Source organism: Choloepus didactylus, chromosome 3 (genome assembly GCF_015220235.1).
Source record: "Choloepus didactylus isolate mChoDid1 chromosome 3, mChoDid1.pri, whole genome shotgun sequence".
Lineage (NCBI taxonomy): Eukaryota > Metazoa > Chordata > Mammalia > Pilosa > Megalonychidae > Choloepus > Choloepus didactylus.
In genome coordinates, this window is record NC_051309.1 from 10,478,189 (window position 1) to 10,500,228 (window position 22,040).

The 22,040-nt window shown below is 39.6% G+C and overlaps 1 pseudogene; it reads left to right on the forward strand.

The window, feature by feature from the left end:
* Positions 1–17,613: 17,613 nt before the first annotated feature.
* Positions 17,614–21,018, forward strand: LOC119530196 (annotated as a pseudogene).
* The last annotated feature ends 1,022 nt before the right edge of the window (positions 21,019–22,040 follow it).

Consider the following 22,040-nt stretch of genomic DNA (forward strand, 5'->3'; position numbering starts at 1 on the left):
AAATCTTTTGGCTGTGGGGTCCAAGAGATTTGAAAAGAAAAAAAAAAAAAATCAGGGAAATGTTCCATATAATTTGAGATCTGTAACTATCTTATTCCAGGTGGGAAAGGCTAGCCAGAGGGCAAGTGTCTCTGATTTTGGACAGCTTTAGATCCTGGAAGGCTTGAAGATCAACTTGTGGCTGGGCACTGTGCTGGGTATTTTCTCCAGGTTCTTCCTAAATTACAAAACAAGCAACCTCGATGGGATCATGTCGATGAAAAAGAAGTCCAGAGGGATTAAATCACATCAGACGTATTCAGAAAATTAATGGAAGTGGTTGTATTTCAATCCAGGTATGTGTGGATCTCAAGTCCGTACTTTATTCATTATGGTAAAAAATTTCTGTTCTGGGAGTTGAGATCACACCCCTTCTGTTCTTCAAAACTGACTGTTCCAACCTGGGGTTCATCCTGATCGTGCTGGAGTAGATTGCAGGCTCTGCTGAAGATCTCTACAGAGCCACAAGCCAATTTTCTGCAGGTAATTCTTTATAAATGTGAAACAAACTTGCATCATTCAGCTTCTGTGTACAAAGTATCGAACTTTTGAAATCCTGTTGCAGAAGCAGTAAAAGCACTTGATTCGGATTCAAGAGACCTGAGAAAGAGCCCTGGTGCTACTTTAGTGTTTTGAGTTTCCCTTTCTCATCTATGAAATACCTGCCTTGTAGAGTACAGTACAGGCAGAGCACTGCATAATTGGCACATCTTGTGCAATCAATACATTCTACTTTCCTTTCTTGAGAATAATGACTTTGCTCAACCTCTACCTCTCTATCTTCTGCATCATTATTTTTAGGCAAAATTTATTCACTGTGACCCATTTTTTCTACTTGTCTTAAGAGATCTTATCCATAGTGATTAAGAGACCAGCCTCTGGAGCCAACTACCTAAGTTTGGTTTTGGAGATACTACTTAATGACTTGTGATCTTGGCCAAGTTCCTTGATCTCCTTGTGCCTCAGTTTCCAAATCTGTTAATTGGAAGTTACTAATAAAATCTATCTCAAATTTTTGTTGAAAGTTTTGTTGCATGAATTAGTGAAAGAAGAAGAACAGTATCTTGTACCTAAAAAGTAGTCTGTTATTTTTTCAAGTGTATTTAATTACAATTTTTATGCATTGATGTCTTTTACCCAGCTGAATAGTAAGTTTGGGACACAGATCAATTCATTCCAATAAATAAATATTTATTGAGAACAAACTGTTCTTCTGGTTCTGTGCTATTTGCCAAATTGGGGCAATGATTGTTTGTGCCCACATTGGATCTTATGGGCCATGACATAGACATGTCCATGAGTGACTAATCTATACTGTGATAGAGGCAGAAAGCATGAACTCTGCAAATGGTGCATTTGGGAATGATTATTCCAACTTTGGAGGCTGGAAAGACTCCTTGGACAAGGTAGCATGCAACTTGATATGATATTTACTTTTCAAGGTCAAAAAATTAGAGATGAATACCTAGCAAATAGATGTTCCTAAACTAATATTCATTAATAAATAAATTCACCTAATAGTTATTACATTTAATGTGCAAAAAATTTCCAAATGGAGGGGAAAATATGGGTAAAAGCATGGACATGGGAAAGGACAGGCCTTTTTAGAGCATGGTATGTGGCTGCAATGTAGGATGTTTTCCACTTTAATAATTAATTTTCTCAGTGAGTAGAGCATGGTATCCTGAATATTTATCCAATTCTACAAATATATACTGAGATTCTATTCTGAAGAAGGTACTGCTCTAGATGCTGGGAAAAACTGTGCACAAGCCAGAAAGGTAGGGTAGCTGCACTGGCTTTGGACATTCTCCACTGCATCAGAGTGACCAGGGAAAGATTCAATGAGGGACAAAATTCGACTAGGTCTCAACCCACTACACTGTGTACTCGGCTGCCGGCTGTATCCCCTCACAAGGTGCCCCCACTTCTAATTCCCAAAAAGGGCCTTGTGATGGTTAGGTTCATGTGTCAACTTGGCCAGGTGATGGCACCCAGGTGTCTGGTCAAGAAAGCACTGGCCTAACCGTTACTGCAAGGACATTTGTGGCTGGTTAATAAACCAATGGGCTGGTTTATTAAATCATCAGTCAGTTGGCTGCAGCTGTGACTGATGACTCACCAAAGGGCATGTCTTCTGCAATGAAAGAATGCAGTCAGCTGGAATTAATCCAATCATTTGAAGACTTTTAAGCGAGACAGATAGAGGACCTTCACTTCTTCGGCTGACCAGCGAAGCATTTCCTGAGGAGTTCATTGAACGTGTTCATCAAAGTCTCCAGTTCATTGCCTGAGGAGTTCATCGAACATCTTCATTGGAGTTGACAGTTTGCTGCCTGCCCTATGGAATTTGGACTCGTGCATGCCCACAGTTGCATGAGACACTCTTATAAATCTTATATTTATAGATATCTCTTGTTGATTCTGTTTCACTAGAGAACCCTAACTAATACAGGCCTACAGTAGGATCTTGCAGACAAGGTCCTGTTCTTATTTAGCCTGCCTTTTAGTAGCAGAAACAAACAGTAAACAAATGCATGAGGACAATTATAAGTGATAAATGATATGTAGAGAACTAAAATAGGGTGATGAGTAAGAAAGTATAATCAGTATAAAAATAGAAAAAATGTCAAAGGGACAAAAGGGTGTACAGAGAAAAGTAATTCTTTGCCATCCCAACCACCATTCCAGATCCACAACTCTAGGGTTCTCCTCTCCAGAGGCAACCGGGGTTACCAATTTTTCACATAGTCTTCTATAAGTATTTGTTTTAGTGTTGTAGGGCTGCTGTAACAAAGTACACACAAGCTGCATACACACAAATTTATTGTCTCACCATTCTGGAGGCTAGAACTTTGAAAGCAAGGTGTTGGCAGGGCTGTGCTACTTCTGAAACCCGTAGGGGAGAATCCTTCCTCGCCTCTTTTCGTGATTTAAGAGCAATCCTTGGTGTTCCTTGGTTTGCTACTGCAGCACTACAATCTCTGCTTCAGTTGTCACAAGGCACTACCCCCCAGTGTCTTTCTGGGTCTCCTCTTCTTCTTAGGAAAAGACATATTGGATTCTGAGCCTGCCCTATGCCAGTATGGCCTCATCTTAATTTAACTAATTCCTTCGGAAATGAAACTGTTTCCAAATAAGGTCACATTCTGAGGTACTGGGGCTTAGGATTTCAAAATATAATTTTGGGGAAACACAATTCAACCCATTACACTATTCCATGCATATAAAACCATACATGCGCACATTTTAAATTTCCCTCCACAAATGATAGCATGCTAAACACATGATTCTATAGCTTGCTTTTTTCACTTAATATATTTTTTTAGGACATTCCAAATGAGTATATCGAGCTGCGTTATTCTTTTTAACGTCTGCTTAATATAGCATGGAAGGGTGGGCCCTAAATTTATCTGGTCAGAATGTTATTAATGAACTTTTAGGTAATATCCAATCTGAAGCTATTACAATGAGGAATATTGAATGGTGCTGAACACATGTTATTTCACACATGTACAAGTTTAATTGTGGAGTACCTCTTCCTAAGGCTGAAATTGCTGAGTCAAAAGTTATTTGAATTTTAATTTAATAGAAATTGCAATCTATTTTTCCCTGAAGTTCCACAAGCAATCTATTAAAGCATTTTCTCACATGTGGGTATTATTAAAATTTTTATATCTTTTCCAATAAATGAGGTTTATAAAATGATATACCTTGTAGTTTTAACTTAAGTATATTTATTTGTGGGCAGTTTTATACTAAGAGCTTTTCTATCTTCTATTCTTAAAACTGCCTGTTCACATCCTTTACTCATTTTTCTGTTAGGTTCTTGATGATATTTATTCTTACTGAGTCTTAGGAGGTCAGCTCATATTTAGGAAATTAGCTTTTAGCCCATGATAGTAACTACAATTTTTTTTTCAAATGTATCAGTTGCCCCTTGACTTTATCTGTAGTAATTTTTCCATGTAGACTTTAAAATTTTATTTTTATGTAATTAAAACTTCAAATTGAGTAAGGAGTGAAAAGAGAACATGGGCACTCAACAAGGGTCAATAGAGAAAAGAATGGGTTGGCGATCTGAGAAGGTGCAAGGGTTGATTGGCAGGTAAAGGAGGACACTGTTGGATAAGCTGATAGGTTGAGGTGGGGGACAGAGAGTAGGATGATGTGACTCAAGCTTTCAGAGACTATATTGGTCACAACAAGTTTAGGGCATGATCATGGCAGGGTCTGGCTGGCAGAGAGCACATGAATGGGGGTGCCCAGGTAGAAGAACTAAGAGAACCAGTTGTCAGGAAAAATACCCATATGGGCATTGAAGAGACAGGGACAGAGGCATAAAAGCATAAAGAAATAGTGATGGGGGAGGTGGAGTTGAAAGCAGCAAATAAGTGTTTGGTAAATGCTCAGTTTAAAGGAAAAATTAAACCAGAGTTTAATTCATCTTGTTTTAATGTCATCCTTTGCTTGGAGGTTGGCATTTTGGATCAAGAACTAGATAAAGAGTCAGAGGATAGTTCTCTTGTTTAAGGCTTTCCCCTTCTCTTAGTCTTTGTATTCTCATCCGTAATATTAGTCTGCTGGACTAAATGAATTATATGATCACTTCCAGCTCTATGATTCTATGAATTTACAGTTTGAACAGCATCATTACAGAATTACACTTTTCCTGGCAGACAGGTGATGGGGATGGGTCTGAAATCCTGTGCATCCACCAAACTATCAGAGGGGGATAGATCAGTAGTTTAGGTTGGCATGAAGCCATCATTAAGCAAGGCTGTCTCCAAAGAAGCCTTTGGAATATTGACAGCCAAGTTGGACCAAGGCCTAGAATTGAAAAGAGATCAAAAGCATAGACTTAAATAAAACCAGCTGGAAACACAACTATTAAAAAAATAAGGGGAAAAAACAGATTCTGTAGACTGGGACCTTATTTTAACATGTAAAACACAAACACTGGAGGCTGAGAATCAGACCCTTTTGCAAAGCATTTATAGAAGAGTTTGAGTGAGCGTTTTGATTTGTGTAATGAGAGCCAACTGTTTCAACATGTTTAGTCTCATTAGCCATGAATAGGAAGAGATGTCTTCCCTCTGGACTGTGGCAAATGCATTTTGTTTTGTTTTGTTTTGTTTTGTTGCAAAAAGAGCTTGGAGGTGAAAGTAATAAAGTTCCTTCTGCATTATCACATTTAACTTTTTATAAGAAACCTTCAAAGTGGAGGAAGTAATGCTCAGAGATGTTAGTTGCATTTCCAAGTAATCAAGGCTCAGAGAGTTTAAATAACTTGGCTAAAAAAAATGGCCAAGCTGCAACCCTATACCACTAAAAATCTGGCAGCAAGAATGAGAAGTACAATTTGGAGTCACATCTGTTTGAGGGGTTTGAGTATAGATAGACTAGTAAGAGCAAGGTAATGGGGTCTCTCAGTGTCAGAACTATTGATATTTTAGGCTGGATAATTCTTTGTTGTGGGAGACTTCCTGAACATTTTAAGATGTTTGATAGCTTCCTTGGCATGGCCAGTAGCACTCTCCCTCCCCCAAGGTGCGACAACTGAAATTGTCTTCAGATGTTGCCAGATGCTGATGGGGAGGTGGAAAGGGGGATAAAATCACTCCCAGTTGGGAACTACTGAGCTAGAGAATGACCCAACTCTTAGAAGCAGTGTAGAAAGGTGGAACTTACTGGAACCAAAGAACATAGTGGGGATTTGATGGCATAAAAAGGCAGAAGTTAAGCAGCAAAAATAGAGGTTCAATGGATGAAAACCTGTTATCTCCCCTTGGTAGGTTTACTTTGGAAATTGACTCATGTATGACTCATTTGTGTTTCTGGACTCTCTAATGTGTCTGTCTGTCTGCCTATTTTGTACAACATTTGCTACATTGTTCAAGTCATTTAACCCCTCCTGTCTCCACTTATTCATATGTAAAATTGAGATAATAATATGTACCTTTCACGGATGTTGAGAGGCATAAAAAATAGCGGTATATAAACATGTTTGGCACTTAGCCGCTCAATGAACTTGGGGGTTATATGTGTGTGTGTGTCTGTGTAAGTGTGTTTCCTTGTTTATTTAATTGTATGATATGTATAGAAATAGAGTCTTAAATTGTATTTATAATTCATCCTCCTCACCCAACGTCTTGTACACATGGGTATGCAGTAAATGCTAAAACAACAACAGCAATTAAAATGCAAGTACATTTTTTCCTACTACCTATAGGACACTTGGTATTGATTTTTTGTAAATACTTAATTTGAAAGAGGAAACAACAGCATTGTACCAATAATGCTGAAAGTAATTTTTTATTTTTTATTTTTTATTTTTTATTTTTTAGTTTGCACTAAATGTATTAACTCTTTCTTCAGAGTGGGCTTCCCTTTATGGGGACTAAAGGATAACTGTGACTGCATAAATACATAGCTGGTTCACACAGTGGGATTATGGGGTAGACGGAGAGACAGACACATTCCACAGTAGTCCCAGAGAGACACATAAGCCAGAGGACAGAGTCTATGTTCAAAATCACTGTGGAGCTTGCTAGGAGAAGCATGGTAGCTGTCATGATCTAAAAGGGGAAAGATGGTACCTGCAAACTAGGATCACTCAAGCAGGGTTTATTTACAAGGAGACTGATTAAAACATCTGTACCTGGTGTAGGGAACCATAAAGTTTAGTGCCAAACCTGGGACTAGCAGCAGTGGAGCTGTTACCACCCCTAGGGCCAAGAGACAAGGAGAGGGGTAGTTTACCGAAATCCAGAGGGCCAGGGAGAGTTTGTGTATACAGCAGCCTGCCTCACAGGAGCAGGTACCTGTTAGGGGACACAGCTAGCCTAAAGTGACCTCCCAGGATCCAAGGGAAGAAACGCCCTGATCTTTCTCTCTCTCTCATTCCTTAATATATCTTACTACAGCCTAGGGCACAGAGCCCTTTGATGCTACCCCACAGTTCAGCCTCCTGGTTTAAGAGCAGAGTGGCTCCTGGTGGGGGGACATGTATGAGAGGATGAAAAGGGAAGTTATCTGAGGAGCTACCAATTCAGAGAATAGATCCAGAAGAGGAAGTATCTGAGTAAAGTAACAATGTGAGATTTGATTGATTTTCAGCTAACAATTGTGGTTTGTCTCTATGCACCAAGCAAGAAGGATTCAGTGCTTGCTTTGCCAAGTAAAAGATCAGTGGTGCACATCAACCTGGTCTATTTCCTTTCAACTGAGGTCTGTTTCTTCATTTATCAGAATGAATGAATCCATAATTGTGGAACTTCAAGTACTGGCTGGTTGGAATTGTGTTTGTGGACAGGTTCTGAAAATCCTCACCTAACCCTGGGCTATGTGTTTGTATGCGTGTCTAAACATTTGCAGAATGTTGGCCCATTCATTTAATAGCAATTGTAAGCAAATTCTCAACAGATGCAATTCACATAGCTACTCTTTAATGAAGTCATGCTGCTCTGTTTTGGTGGAGTACTCAAGATACATTGAAGGGACATTTGCCTTCTCATGACTTTTCTGCAAAGACTGTCCTTCCGGTCTGTGTTTGAATGTCTAAATCTGGAATGGTGGTCTGTGACCCAGTGCTGCCATTTCTCTATCCTGGGTCCATGTCAGATATCACTAATCAATCATATCATGCCCCATACAATTTTTAAACACAGAACATGGACACATAAAATGAAAGTAATTTGTAATCCTTGCTCCAAATTCTACTCAAGTCACGGTAGTGCTCATTTGGTCCACATTCTCTAATTAAGAGGATGCAGACAGATAGTTCACACATTTGACCAATAAAAAGCAATTAATTTAGCTATTAATAAACATTTAATGAACACCTACTATGTGTCAGGCTGTATGTAAGGCACAAGAGATGTACAAACCTAATCTGTGGTTATTGTGAAAACATTTAGAGCCCAGCAATGAGTTTAACACAGTTTAATAGAGGTTTGTGCAAGTTAGAAGATTCCATTCTACCTGGAAGATACAGGTACCAAGTATTCTGGTTCCACCTTTAAGGATACAGTAACATGGTCTCCCTATGGGCACTGAGCTCATGTGGGAATAATCCATTTGACTTTGGAAAATTGAGTGCGACTTAATAAGATCTGAAGGGGGGCAAGTTTTGCAGCCAAAAGACATTCCACTTGACCCCAAGAAATGACTTTTCTTTTATTCTGAAATCTGAAGTGCAGACAATCTGGAAAGGCTTAAATGATTAAGAAAATGATTATTTCTTTTCATCTATTTACATGGTCGTCATCATTATTATTGCCACATTTAATATTTATTGACTGTGGAGAAATCTTGGGCTTAGAATAGCACAGAAGAAAGGAAAAAGCTAGTGTTTTGACATACAAAATGAGTCTCTGGGTCTCCAAAATGGAAACCATGAGATTCTTTTGTGTTGGGCAGATGCATACTCAGTGGTACCAACTGGATTCAGGATGGTACAGACGAGGAGAATGGGCTGAGACACTTCGGTGGAGTATCTGGCTCCAGCTGGATTCCTTCCTGGGAAAAGTGTTCATTTCTTCCTAAAGCACTTCTGTCTTTTAAGCCAATCTTTTTGAACAAAATGGTTACTGTATACCTGCACTTTGCCCAGCAACACAGGCTAGTTTTATAGAAGATAAAGCAAATATCTATTTCTTCAAAGGAAAAAATCATATCATAATCAGACACAGAAGGTAGTGCATGAAACAGTAGCTTTGAATGTGCTCTAGTTATTTAAGTGTCAAGTTTCTAAAATATCTTAAATTGTATGTATATATAAAGGAAAGAAAAGCAGAAACCCAAGGAAGCCCTATCTTTTTCGCCATCAAGGTAAATGATTGCTGGCATATCTCTATTGAAGACATCTTATCTCAGGAATTGAGATAAAATGATGTGAAATGGAGGAAAACTGTGTGGGGGATTCCAGAGGAAGATTTTTTTTTTCTTTTTTTCAGATTAGTCTGTGTTCACAATGTGCAAACTTGATGCATGTTCTCATTCACCAATTGCCAAACCAGGTTGCCCTACATGAGGTGAAGATGTTTGTTGGCTGCCCCAGCTGTATCTATTTTCCCATTTTCTCTATGTGAAACACCCCAATTCACATTTGGGGATCCACGTGGCTTTGGATAAACTGATTTCCCACCTGTCTTCATGAGTCAGGCTTGTGTTGTTGGCAATGACATTTGATTCAGACTAAGCTGGTGTATATATGGTCAATGTTGGACTCTTGCTTAGGCTTCTGGGACACTCCTCCTCTGAAAAGTAGAGTGTAGACATGAAGCCTGAAGTTGCCATAGCCAATTTTGTTAGAAAGCCAGTCTGAGGACTAAAGCATAGTGAAGGCAGAGTTGAGAGTTTCAAGGAGAAATGAAGTTGGCATTATGATGACATTGTTAGCCTCTGATTCAAACAGTGCCTGAAACCTTGGCAGTCTTTAAGGTTTTGAGTATAATAAGTTAAAATTACTTTTATTTCTTAGTTAATTTAGCTACAGTTTTTGCTACTAATAGCTAAAAGTATCCTAACCAATACTGTTTAGAAATGTAAACGCTATACAAACTTTTCAATGAAACTGATCATGTACTAATTATCAGGTGTTGCAGAAAATTATAAATTCTCCCTATTCATTCTCCCTTCTTTCCTCCAAAGATAGGAAAATTTCCTACTCACCTACCAAGGTTCAATGCCACTTTCCTCTTTTGTATCATCCTAGCCCAATCTTGCTCCTAACTCTAAAAATGAATCACTTCCTCTTCTTTGATCTTACTTCATAGGGATCATAATTCTCATACAGGACTTACCACTTGTCTGCTGGTTGGTTGTTTACATGATTGTCTTCTCCATAAGATTATAAATCTCTGTATCCCAAGTGGTTGGAACAGAATCTTGCCTATCGTATATACTCAAAAAACATTCATAGACATTTTATTTTTCTATCCTTTCAACGCTCTGTCAGATACTGTCCAGAAACCCAAGTCTGAAAGATGAATGCTGCAGTCTTGGCTTTTAAAGAGGTTATAGTCCTTAAAAAGGATATATATCTAGGCATAGACTTTTCAAAATTGATTGCACGTTTCCATTAGTTTATATATTATTAATTTTCATATAACAGTAATTAAAACATACATCCAATATATATTTACTTATTTATAAATTATATAAATATTCTACTGTCCTAATATATTATTCATATTGTAAAACTTAAAGTAGACATTAGATGAAGTAAAACTAAGCATAAATCAAAATTCTAATAATTTGTTGCCTGTGCTCCAGTGCATTGCCTGGCACCACCCTGGGTCCCCACCTCCACTCTTAGGACCAGGGGTCCAATGGCTCTGAGATCAGTGGGTGTTGGATAGGACAGGAGTCCCACCTAAGTCCAGCCCAGGCCAAGAAGGAGAAGATGGAGACAAACCTCCATTGCTCCCAGCCTGAGACTCCTGGGGATGACGGAAAAACCTGGCAGTGAGCTTTCAGATGACTTCACTTCGCAATCTTCAAGCTCTGAGGCTTCAAAGAGGGGAAAATGCTTACTCTGCCTCCAGAAAAAGCATTGCATTTCCTCCTCTTCCAGAACAACCCACAGAGAGCAGGCTTCCTGTGGGGACTAAAGGAGAATCTCCTCTGGTGAAAATTAATCCTGTTGTTTCCACAGCACTCTGCTTGGACAGTTCCATGCAATACAGATTGCAAAATGTGTCTGGGATTCTACACTAACAACACAAGCGCCTTCTAGAACTCAGTCGTCAGATCTGGCTTCAGCATCCATGGTAAACATGAAAGGCTTGACGTTAAACTTGTTACCAAGAAGTCTTTATTAATTCTCTAACTTTCAATGTCTTCAACTAGGCAGAATTAATGGGGCTTGGTATCTTATTTTTAGAAAACACACATCTTAAATCCACAGATTTGCCATATGTCCACTGGATATTTTTAAAAGCACAGAACAAATGAGCCAGAAAACATTATCCTGGGTTCCCCTCACCAGAGTCCCTCACCAGAGTCCCATGAGTTGGGTATGTATTATCCCATTTTGCAAATGAGACAGCAGAGGTGCAGAGAATTTGATAACTTCCTCAAGGTCAATTACATGTAGAAGAGCCCGGATTCAAAGCAGATTTCTCTGGCTTTAGTTACTTTCATTCTTCCAACTCTACTACACCGTTTTATCTCATTAACAATGATGACATTAATTGCTCTGAAGTTATTTGATTCTGTTTAATTTATAAGCAGTTACATAGTGAGGGACCTTAGGAATACTGTGTTCTTCTTGCTTATTATATGATTATAAGGCTGTATATTTCATTGCACTGTGTAAGTGTAATGACTTACCCAGGGGCGGAGCAGGGATTACAACGAAGGTTCTTATCTTCAGGTACAAGTTTCATCTCTACTGCCTTACACGCCTCATCTGATACTATGTGTGCAAGATGGGGCAGGAGTTTATAATTATAACAGATTTTAATATTTACAGCATCTCAGCATTTAACTAGGTAGTACTTATGCATACATCATTTCTTTTAATTCTCAGCACCACCCTGTGAAGTAAGTGGTATTCCTCTCCCCAGTTTGCAGAGGAGAAAACAAATGTAGAGGTCTTGGACACTCCGTATGTGCCAGAGCCAGGTCTTTGAAACCACACCTGCTATCCCCAGCATGCCCTGCTGTCTCCATCTGAGCACACCTAAGGCTGGTTTATAGCTTTACGTTTTAGGTAGATGTTCATAATTTCACTCATTATCTGTCTCATGAAGGATTAACATCACTTCAGACACGAGGAAGACAGGGACACAGAGAGCCAAACTGACTTGTCTAGATCATATTGAAAGTTACTGTCAAATCTGCCTTTTTATTTAATTAGGAAGGCAGAAGGAACCTGAGTTATCAGTCAGATGAGACATTTTACTTATTTATTTTCCACATTTAAACAACCATGTATCTTGAACAGGTAGGAAATAAAAACATAATACAATTATAAAAACATCTGTAACAACAAAGATGAAGACTTGAAATCATCAGAAAAAGAGCCTTTGGCCATATGTACAGAGATGATCTGAGGTGCTTTTATAAAACTGACATGAATAGCAAGAAGAGGCAAACATTTTGTGGGGGTATACATGTTTTTATATGTTATATTCTTAAATGCTCACAGAAAGTCAATGAAAGAGATTGATATGGTAATTATGATTGTTCTCCCTTTTTCAGAGAAAAATCAAGCTGGGCTGAGGTTCTGTCTCAGGTCTGAGTCCTCACCCGCCACGTGCTCCATGCACTGCAGTGCTTCTTGGATCATTTCTCCCTTTGGTGGTGAACATATGTTGGAGGATCAGTTAACTCTGGGAAGAAAAGATGCTGCAGAGTTGCTCGTACCCTAATCTTCAAAAGATCTTTTCGGTAGTTCAAGACAGAAATGGCAGTGGAATTAAATGTCCTTTGGGGTTACATATCCTTGTAAATGAACCAATCAGATAATGACACTTTCCTTTCTGTTATTTTTCCCCAATCAAAAATGTAATCGTTTTATTGAGTGTTAGGGTTAGTGTAAGGTAAAGCACTACACATGAGACACAAGGCCCTTGATTTATTACATAATGATGTGACATAAACTGAGGTCTAGAGAATAATAGTGACAAATGAGAAAGACAACAAAGGGGCAAAGACAAGACCAGAGTTGGAAGCTGGATTTATCTAATCACAAAGCCTGTGTGCTTCCCTCTGCATAAGCTGCCAAAACACACTTTGATACGGAGTCAGTTTCATTTCAACTAATTTCAGCCAGTATTGTGTACCAATACACTTGAGAGAAATGTGTGAGGACCCAAAGATGAGGAAGGACCAGGCTGTGTCATTCGTCAAAGAACCTCTGCTCAATGGGTGAATTATATGGTTTAAGGTCAAGTGTGATTAGCATCATAAGAGCCATCTCCACAAGGTCTTTGGGTAGAGAAACAGCACCTGATGTGGGTGGAAGGCACAGCATGAGTGAGTTGGGAAAGGCTTGTGGCAGAGGGAGCCATTGAATTAAAAAAACAGTCCTAGCAAATAGAAAGACAAAGGAAAGGGCGGGGCTCTATTTAGGATCTTGTTAGCATATGTATGAATATTAATCATCACAGTGATTGATGCAAGGATTTACTGAATACTGTTGGACTGGGTTGGTTACAATCAGACAGTATCTTCATTCTCCACCCCTCCCTATTAAGCTCACTCTGTGGGCTGTTGGCATATCCAGCAGACTCAATACAAAGCACCTCTCTTCCCTGTCTGAGTTTTAAAAAAAATGAGAAATGGCAGAGCGTAAAACACATGGAGACCAAAAATGACCTTCATTATGCAGCAAAACTAAACCACAGGACTCAGTGGAGAGTGAGAGCCAAGCACACCCGAGAACTGAACCCCTGGTGTAAACAGACATCTTCACCTGTCACAGGTAATGTTGCCCCCAGGCAGCCATCTACAGGAGGGAAGGAAGGGGTGCTGCCTGGGTGAGAGTCACTGCAGGAAGGGGCAGAAGGCATGCTCTCTGCAGGAGTTTGCCCCCAGGAGGAAAATGGGAGGAGACAAGTTGAGCATGCCCAGTTTACTCTTGCCAGACTTCCCTTTGAAAGCAGTCACTACTCCTCCACCAAGAAAGGTGAAAAGAAATTCCAGGAGTGCAACATTCACTGAGCTCCTTTCAGGTGAAAAATAAAAGGGGTATGTATATTAAGAGCGGAGTCCTTCCCCTTAAGTGCATTCATGATTCCTGCTTTTGGCCAAGCCTCAGTCAGTTCCCAAGATGTGGGGGTCCTGTTAAGTCAAAGTGCAGACCCCTTCAAATAATTTAAATGTCCAGACTGGTGTGCTGATCACCAGAACACTATAAATTTAATTAGTGCCACTGAATAGTACACTTAAAAGTGGTTACAATGGCAAATTTTATGTTATATATACATGTTACAATGATTTTTAAAAAATCAAGCTTAATCAAAGCTAAAACTCTTCCCCTGTCCCCCAAATCAGGCCTCCTTCAGGCTTGGAAGCCTGGAGTGGTCATGGACAGCTGGTATCTCCTTGATTTCCCCGTCTTGCTTTCCTGTTTCTCCCGAGATTTCTGACCCTTCTATGGTCGAGTGCAGAAGGAGATGGCACTAGGGAGATATCTAAGTTTGCCACAGCTGCTACGACAAATACCACACGCTGATTCACTTAAACAACAAGAGTGTATTAGCTCATGGTTTTGGAGTTTACAAGTGCAAGATCAGGGTCTCGACAGGCCATGTTTTCTCCAAGAGTCTGCAGTGTTCTGGTGCTGGCTGACCACAATCTTTGGGGTTCCTCGACTTTCCGCTCTGCCTCCATCACATGGCAATCTTGTCCTTGTTCTCTTTCTGTGGCTTCTCTGACTGCTGGCTTCTTGGGACTTCTGGCTTCTACTTCTTCTGCTCAGTTGCCTGTGCTTCTCTCTAGGTTTCCTCTCCTTATAAGAACTTCAGCCATATGGATTAAGGCCCACCCTGATTCAATTTGCCCTCATCTCATTAGGATCATCAAAGAGCCTATTCATGAATGAGTCTGCACCTTAACTAATAGTAACATCTTCAAAGCTACTATTTGTAAACAGGTTCACTCCAGCATCACTGGGGATTAGGACTTGAACATGCGCTTTACGAAAAGCCCTAATGTAACTTGGTGGACTGGTGGACATGTGGTGAGGTTTTGGTTCCCATTGCAAATGGCACAGACACTTCTAGTCTTTCTTGCAAGGGATCCCTTCTGAGGACATATTTCGAAGTTCCTCCAGCTGGAGGCCTCTGATTGAAGCTTCCTTTATACAAGTGATGCCACTCCTTTAGTTGGCTGCTTCCAACTTTTCCTTCTGCCCCTGGACTTCCAACAATCCACCCACATAGACTCCAAGCTGCCTTGCAAGTGTGGGGTGACGTCTAGTGCCTTCCCATGCCAAGTTACTGGAGGTAGGTAACCCCGGCCACAGTTCTCCCAACTTCAGTCATGTGTTACCCAAATCCCATAACACAAATGCCTAGCAATCTAAGTGCTCATTAAAACCCCTTCACTTGTTTTGAGATAAGGAGCAAGCACTTCCTTCCTCACAGCTTTGGGACAGTGGTGATACACAGGACACACAAACACTCCCTTAAAAGACAATCTCTCTCACCTGCCCTTCTCCCCAAGCTCTATTCCTTTGAAGTGGCTAATGGACAAACTCAACCATACAGTTCTGTGGACAAAAAGGCCCAGGTATTATTTTGGATATGACTAACTGGCACCTATTTTCATTGTCTTTGGGAATTCTGCTGTCAAGGAGACAGAGAGCTCGCCATGTGCCAATCACTGTGCTAATGTCTTTATTATATAATTTAATAGTCAGAACAATCTATCAGGTAGGGATTATTTTACTGAAGAGGATACTGAGATGCAATAATTCAAGTTAGCATAGCTCTAAGCATTGGGAGCTGGATTTAAACCCAGGAAGGCTGGTTAATCAACTGCACTGAACTTCCCCACAAGGGCAGCAGGGCTGGGGATCATAGGATGTCAGCTGCTTGGAACGGAACTCAGCTCATGTCCCACCACCAGTGCTGAGCACAAACGGTTGACTTTAGACAGAGCACAGAGGAGTCAGGGAAAGGAGGTAGAAGGAAATGGGTGGATGGGCTTAGGCAATGATGAAGGAGGCAAGGTGAAGGGAAGGGTGTAGACTTTGAAGTCCAACAGTCTTGGGCTTGCCCCTGATCCTTTCCCATGCTAGAGGAGTGACTGTAGGCAAAATTTCAGCAACCTGAGTCTTGGTTTCAATGTCATAAAGTAAGGATGGTAGTATATACAACACAGGACTTTTCTGAGGAATAAATAAGATGTTGTAAGTCATACAAATAAACTGTGTGAAATGTTATATAATTGAGGGCTGCTATTATTATTATTATTATTGTTACTGTTATAACTAATGATATAGGTAGCATTTATTGAGCAGTTATTACATATCAGGCACTGTTCTAAGTGCTTTGCATGTATTTACTTGTTTAACCTTCACAGTAGTCCAATGAGACAGATACTTTACCATCTACTTTTATAAAAGAATGAGCCCAGGTATCAATTAGTTAGTGACTTAGCCAATGCTAACACAGTTAGTGAGTGTCAAGCTGGGGTATGAGCACAGGCGACATAAGAACGGAGTCCTGCATAACAAACACTGCTTTTGTATTATCTAAAACCTCTTAGATAGAACCTTTATCTACAATAAATCTAATTTATTATTATAATTAATTTTACACAATTTTTTAGGCAATAGTAATCCAACTAAAATACAGTGCTTTTGAAGTATAGCAATATTATTAGGCAAATAGAGGAATAAATATTTGTTAAATGAATTGATAATTAAGAGAATGGCTGCTATTATCTAACTGGCTAATTATTTGTTATCTGTTTTATTTGAGCTATTTTAAAATTGTTTGGTGGGCACAAAGAATTTATCTAATCTTTTACTTTAGGCAGATAAGAGGAAACAAACAAAAAACATAGAAATATTCTGTGATTTTGCAGAGATTGGAGTTTGTTATTAATCATTACGTTTGGACTCTGTTTATCTGGAGAATGCCTTTGTTTAAGATACATACAGCAAAAATGCCTTGGGAAGCAGAAATAGATTTCACTTTATTATCCCTTTCACCATCAGAATCTAATCTGGTGGAAATGATTTAATCAGTATCTGTGAATTGTTTTCAGAAAACCTCCCACATAAATAAAAAACTTCCAATATGCATTTGCTTGTGACTTTTCTGATGACCTCTGACCACAGGTTTAGCCATCTGTAACTCTGCTTTTTTTTTTTTTTTTACACTACAATAAATCCTGAATAATTGTAACATCACAAACAAATAAAAAAACTTAAGTCTGATGATGATTAGCATTTTAGTTGATTTTAGTAAACTCTGGTATTTGAGAAATGCATTTTCTTTTAAATGTAGAGGGCAGGTTTTTTTTAAGATGATAGTTTATTTAATAGTCTGATGCCTTTCTTTTCTTTTCGTACTTCCCTCCCTCTCTCTTTTTTCATTCTCTGCCTCACTCCTTCTCTCCCTCCTTCCTTCTTTCTGCCTGTTTAAATCAGTTTTCTTTGGTTTCAAACAATCTCCAGCAACTCAGATTAATGTAAGTAAAAGAAAAAATGATTATATTGGATGTATTTGGGGTAGCTCTGTGGATGAGGAGAAGGTGAATCACAAACCTCTTCCATCCTTCACCGGCAGTTTGCTCACCACTTTTCCAATCGCCGCTTCCTATCCAGTCCCAAAACCTTTTCTAAGTACAAAAGTCTATAAATGTTATATGCTATAACAAAACACCCCAGAACTCAGTGGCTTAAAACAGCAGACACTGGTTAGTTCAACTTTGCAGTTTGGCCTTGTAGTTCCTCTTTTGTGGGCCAATCTCTGCTGTTAAGGTCAGGAGGGGGAGACTCTTCATGCATCTGAGGTCAGCTAGGATCTGCTGTCTGGATCATGGATGGGTCTTTACACATATCTGCAGGAGAAATGAGCTGACCCTGCCCCACATGGGCTTGCTGAAATGAAGGTGGTGGAAGTCCAAGAAAATGAGCAGAAACTTGCAAGGTCTCATAAAGCCAAGGCTCTGACCAGGTGTGACACTATCTCCACCATATCTATTGGTCAAAGTAAGTGCCAAGGCTAGTCCTGATTCAAGATGGGGATGGTGATGGAGAAATAGACCTTACCTCTTGATCAGACAGGCTACCAAGTCACATTGCAAAGGAGTATAATTGTGGCCATTTTTGCAAAGAATCTATCCCAGACAGGAAACATAGCAGCAAGAGATCCAGGTAACAGGAAAATGTGTGGGCACATTCTTTGTGGCATCATACTGGGTTGAGTCAACTCCACTCATTTTTATTTTTCTGTCATTTCTAAGTCTCCAAACTCACCATCCTTGTAGTTGAGCATAGGACAGGACATCTTGGTTGACATCCTCACCAAAATGCACATAAATTGGGAAAGGATAGCCCCAAAGGAAAATTGAAGTCATATTGAAATAAGAAGGGGAAATGGGTGCTGAGCAGTTAAAAAAATAATATCTTGCACACAGCACTCAAGTAACTCAAATGGCCCTCAAAGAACTCTTGAGAGATAAATGTGGGAACCACCTGGTCAATGGAATGTTATCAGGATGTTATTGTTCAGATCTTCCGCTACAGGTTCCTCAGAGGGAAGGAAACACACTTTTTACTTGGAGGACTCTTTGGTGATAACACCTGGGCTAAACTTTTAAGGAAAACAAGTGTTTACTAGGGTGATGGGAAATAAAACACTCTTAGCAGTGGGTGTTAGTGAAAAACATTTCTTTCTTGCTTTCAACATTTCCTTCCTGTGAAAGAAGACTATCAGTGTTAATTGTCTTTTTCTGTCTCTTTTGCTTATGAGTTGGTGAAATGACTTGGCTGATATATTTGGACAGAATAACTGGGAATGTTCAGCTCAGCTAAGCCTTCAACATTTTAGGAGCTGTGGACAGGAGAAACGTGCCCGGGTCCAGTAGTGTCTGAATTTAGGTGGGTTAGTCTCCCTAATTCCAAAATTTAGTATTATCAAGTTCACTTAACTAACCTATTTAAGGATATGTCTTCTATGTTGGCCTCCATCTGTAATAAATATCATGTTTGGCTTCTTTGCTTTGTTTCCCAATGTGTTTGTAATCCAGGTAGGGAAAGAGAAATAATATTTGTGTGGATCTACTCAATGACTCCAAGAGAGGGAAATTATATGAGCAAAAGATCAACAGCATAAAGCAGTTTGGAACGTTTTGTAAACTCTCTAGGCTAGAGGTATGTGTGGGGCCTAAAACTAGAAATGTATGTGAGAGTCAAACAATGAAAGACCTGTAAGCCATAATAAAACAGTATGTACTTTATACTGAGAGTCTTTGTAAGGGTTTTTGTTTTTGTTTTTGTTTTTTCAATGCAGGGCACAGATGTGAAAATATCAATGTTTTGGACAATCCAATTGGTTACTGATAATGAAAAGGTTCTGCCAAGAGCCTCAAGCACAGTGCAATGGAGCCAGCTCATATGTAACTCCTCACAGATTCAAATCCATGTACTTGACAGGATCCAAAAAAAGCAAACAAAACAGATAACAAAGAAAGAGAGAAAAGGAGACATAGATAAAGGGTTTTCAAATAGTACAGTGATTTTGCTGTTGATACTTATCAGATTTAGTTTGGCTGCCGAGTAACAGAGACCTACTATAGCAATGTGGGGCTAATAACAAACTCAATCTGATATCATGGATCCCTAGGTCTAAAAGGGCTCAAGGAGATAATCCAATCCATTAAGTTCAATGATTTGCCCAAAGTCCCGCAGTTCTCTTTCAAATATGTAATTTGTAGTTCCAAACTAGCTCTGCTTCCTCTGTTCAATAGTCTAGATTTATATTCTATAAGCCAGGCTTGAAAGGTCGGTACTATCCTCAACTCTACCTACTTCTTCTCTCCTCCAATTAATTTAGCTACAAAACCTTGCTTGCTCAGCCTTAGGAGAGTTCTCATTGCACTTCAATCACAGGAAAGCACATTATAAATCATGTCAGTTCCCTGTTCAAAGTGTCCATTCAACAAAGTTGTACTGACATTGGAATAAGAGTTCTAGAATGTCTTTTGCTCCAGTATTCCACGTTTGCCTTTATTGTGCCCAAGCTTGGACTGTAAGCTTGAAGATGTCAGATGAGTCTGCTTGGGCTCAAGCAAACACTTGCTCCAAACCACTCTCCATTCCTGCCACTGTTCACGCTATTCCTTCCACTGGTGTTGACGTCTTTCAACTAAATCTACAGTTTCCTAAAACCATCACTCATCCCTTTCAGCTAAACTTTCCATAATTTTCCATTTAGAGCAGACGTTGGCACACTATGGCACACGGACTGGCCTTGGCCTCCTGCTTCTATAGTTTCATTTGGAGCACAGTCAGGCATCATTTACATATTGTCTCTGGTTGTTCTGGGGCTACAACAGCAGAGTTTAGTTGTGACACAGACCCATAAAGCCAAAAACATTTGCTATCCAGACATTTACAGGAAATGTTTGACAACTGGCCCTGGATTTAGAAGAATAAACACACAGCTCTTTGTTTTACTCTATCACCATGGATTGAGAAGTTCGTAGATTGAGTCCCTTTTCACAGTAGGGCATTTGATCTTCATATAAGGAGTAGATACAAATCTGCACTTTTTGTAGATGGGTACACAAAGGCTTAGGGACATTATGGGACCTGATCAAGAAAGCACACAGTGGCTGCCACCTGTCATGATTCTTGTGGTTGGTGAGCTGTGTTCTGCAGCTCTGAGAGCCGGCTCAGTCCCTCCCAGCCTCCAGCAAGAGGTGGATGTTCAAGGATGACCACTTGTTGGAACACAGATGCCTGAAATCTGTGAAATATCCTGACAAGGTTCTGGTGATTGTGGAAAAAGTCTCAGGCTTTCAGACTGTTGACAGTGACAAAAGGAAGTACCTGGACTCACCTGACATCAACTGTGGCTGGATTCACGCAGATATCAGGAAAAGGACCCAGCTTCCTTCTGAAAAGGTAATCTTCCTGTTTGTGGATGAGACAGTCCTCCCAGTCTGGCCTAACTACGGGACAGCTCTACGAGAAGGAGAGAGAGAAAGATGGATTCTTGTTTGTGGCCTTCAGCGGAGGGAACACACTTTTGGTTTGTGAGGGTCTGCGCTGTGCTAGATGCACCTGCTTGTGTACCTTGGAAATAGCTGGCTGTTTTCAGTTATTACAGAACCTCTTCACACAGAACTATTAGTGCATTTGTAACTAGATTTATTTCTTAATATATTGGAAGGTTTTGTTTCTTTGGACTAGTAAATCATCATATGGATATGTATTTTGAGTTCTTTTTGTGCATTGTCCTCATGGCTATACTCTCCAGGGAACTTGTTCTTCTGGGAATCATTTTTAATGAAGATATTTCCATATTGAAGTAAGGTAGGTGGGTATTAAAATGAAAGGGAGATGATGCATTTATTGTGGATTATGTTTGAAGGGTTAGATGGCTGAGTATTAAAAGCATTCAAATTAAATCCTTAGCAATCAGAACTCTTGCTTCATTAGATTTTGCCAACTACCAATCATGTTGGACTGAGCTAATCTGCTCTTCTTTCTGACACTATTAAGGTAAATAATTAACAATAAAACTTCCTCTTATAAAGGCAAGAAAAGAAAAAAATAAAGAAAGAAAGCACACAGTAAATAGAAGAAGTGGAATTTGCTGGAGTCCTTTCTATAACCTGCTCTACAGTTGATTGTGTATCTTCTCTCTTCCACTAAATTGCAACCTCCCTTTTGTGCAGCACTTAGCACAGTGCCTTGCATGCAGTATGCTGTTGCCCTGTTTGGTTAATAAATGCATGCTCAGCTACATTCATGTATGCTGAAGAAAGAAGACAGCAATGGAGCATTTAGATCTATCACTGGTTTCCTTGTACTTGGAATCTAGCCAGTGGTACAGATTATTCTTGCTGCCATGTTATTAGAATCTAAGTAGCTGGAGGGCACAGATATATATCTCAATTGAAGTAACCAAAAACTAAGTCATATATGGGCTAGGGGAATGCTTAAGAAATAGGGGCTTGGAGGCAGAGTCTTCTGGTAATACTTTAGCTGCAAATTAACTATAATCTTGAACAAGCTACATGTCTCTCTAGGCTTATTTAGTAATTCAGGAATCAATAGAATTTGAATCATCGATTTTCAAGGTTTGTATGACAAAACCTCTCCATACCTAAGAATTTGTGAGTATGATTACAACACTACTTTTGATTTATTTATCATGGGATCATGGGATCTTAAAGTGGGGCAAAGGAAGAAAGCTAACTGTTAAAGTGTCTACCATGTGTGGACACGGATCTGGGTATATTCCAAGCTTGTTTGATTGAATCCTCAGAGTAGTCCTGTGAGGAAGGCGCAATGATTGTTA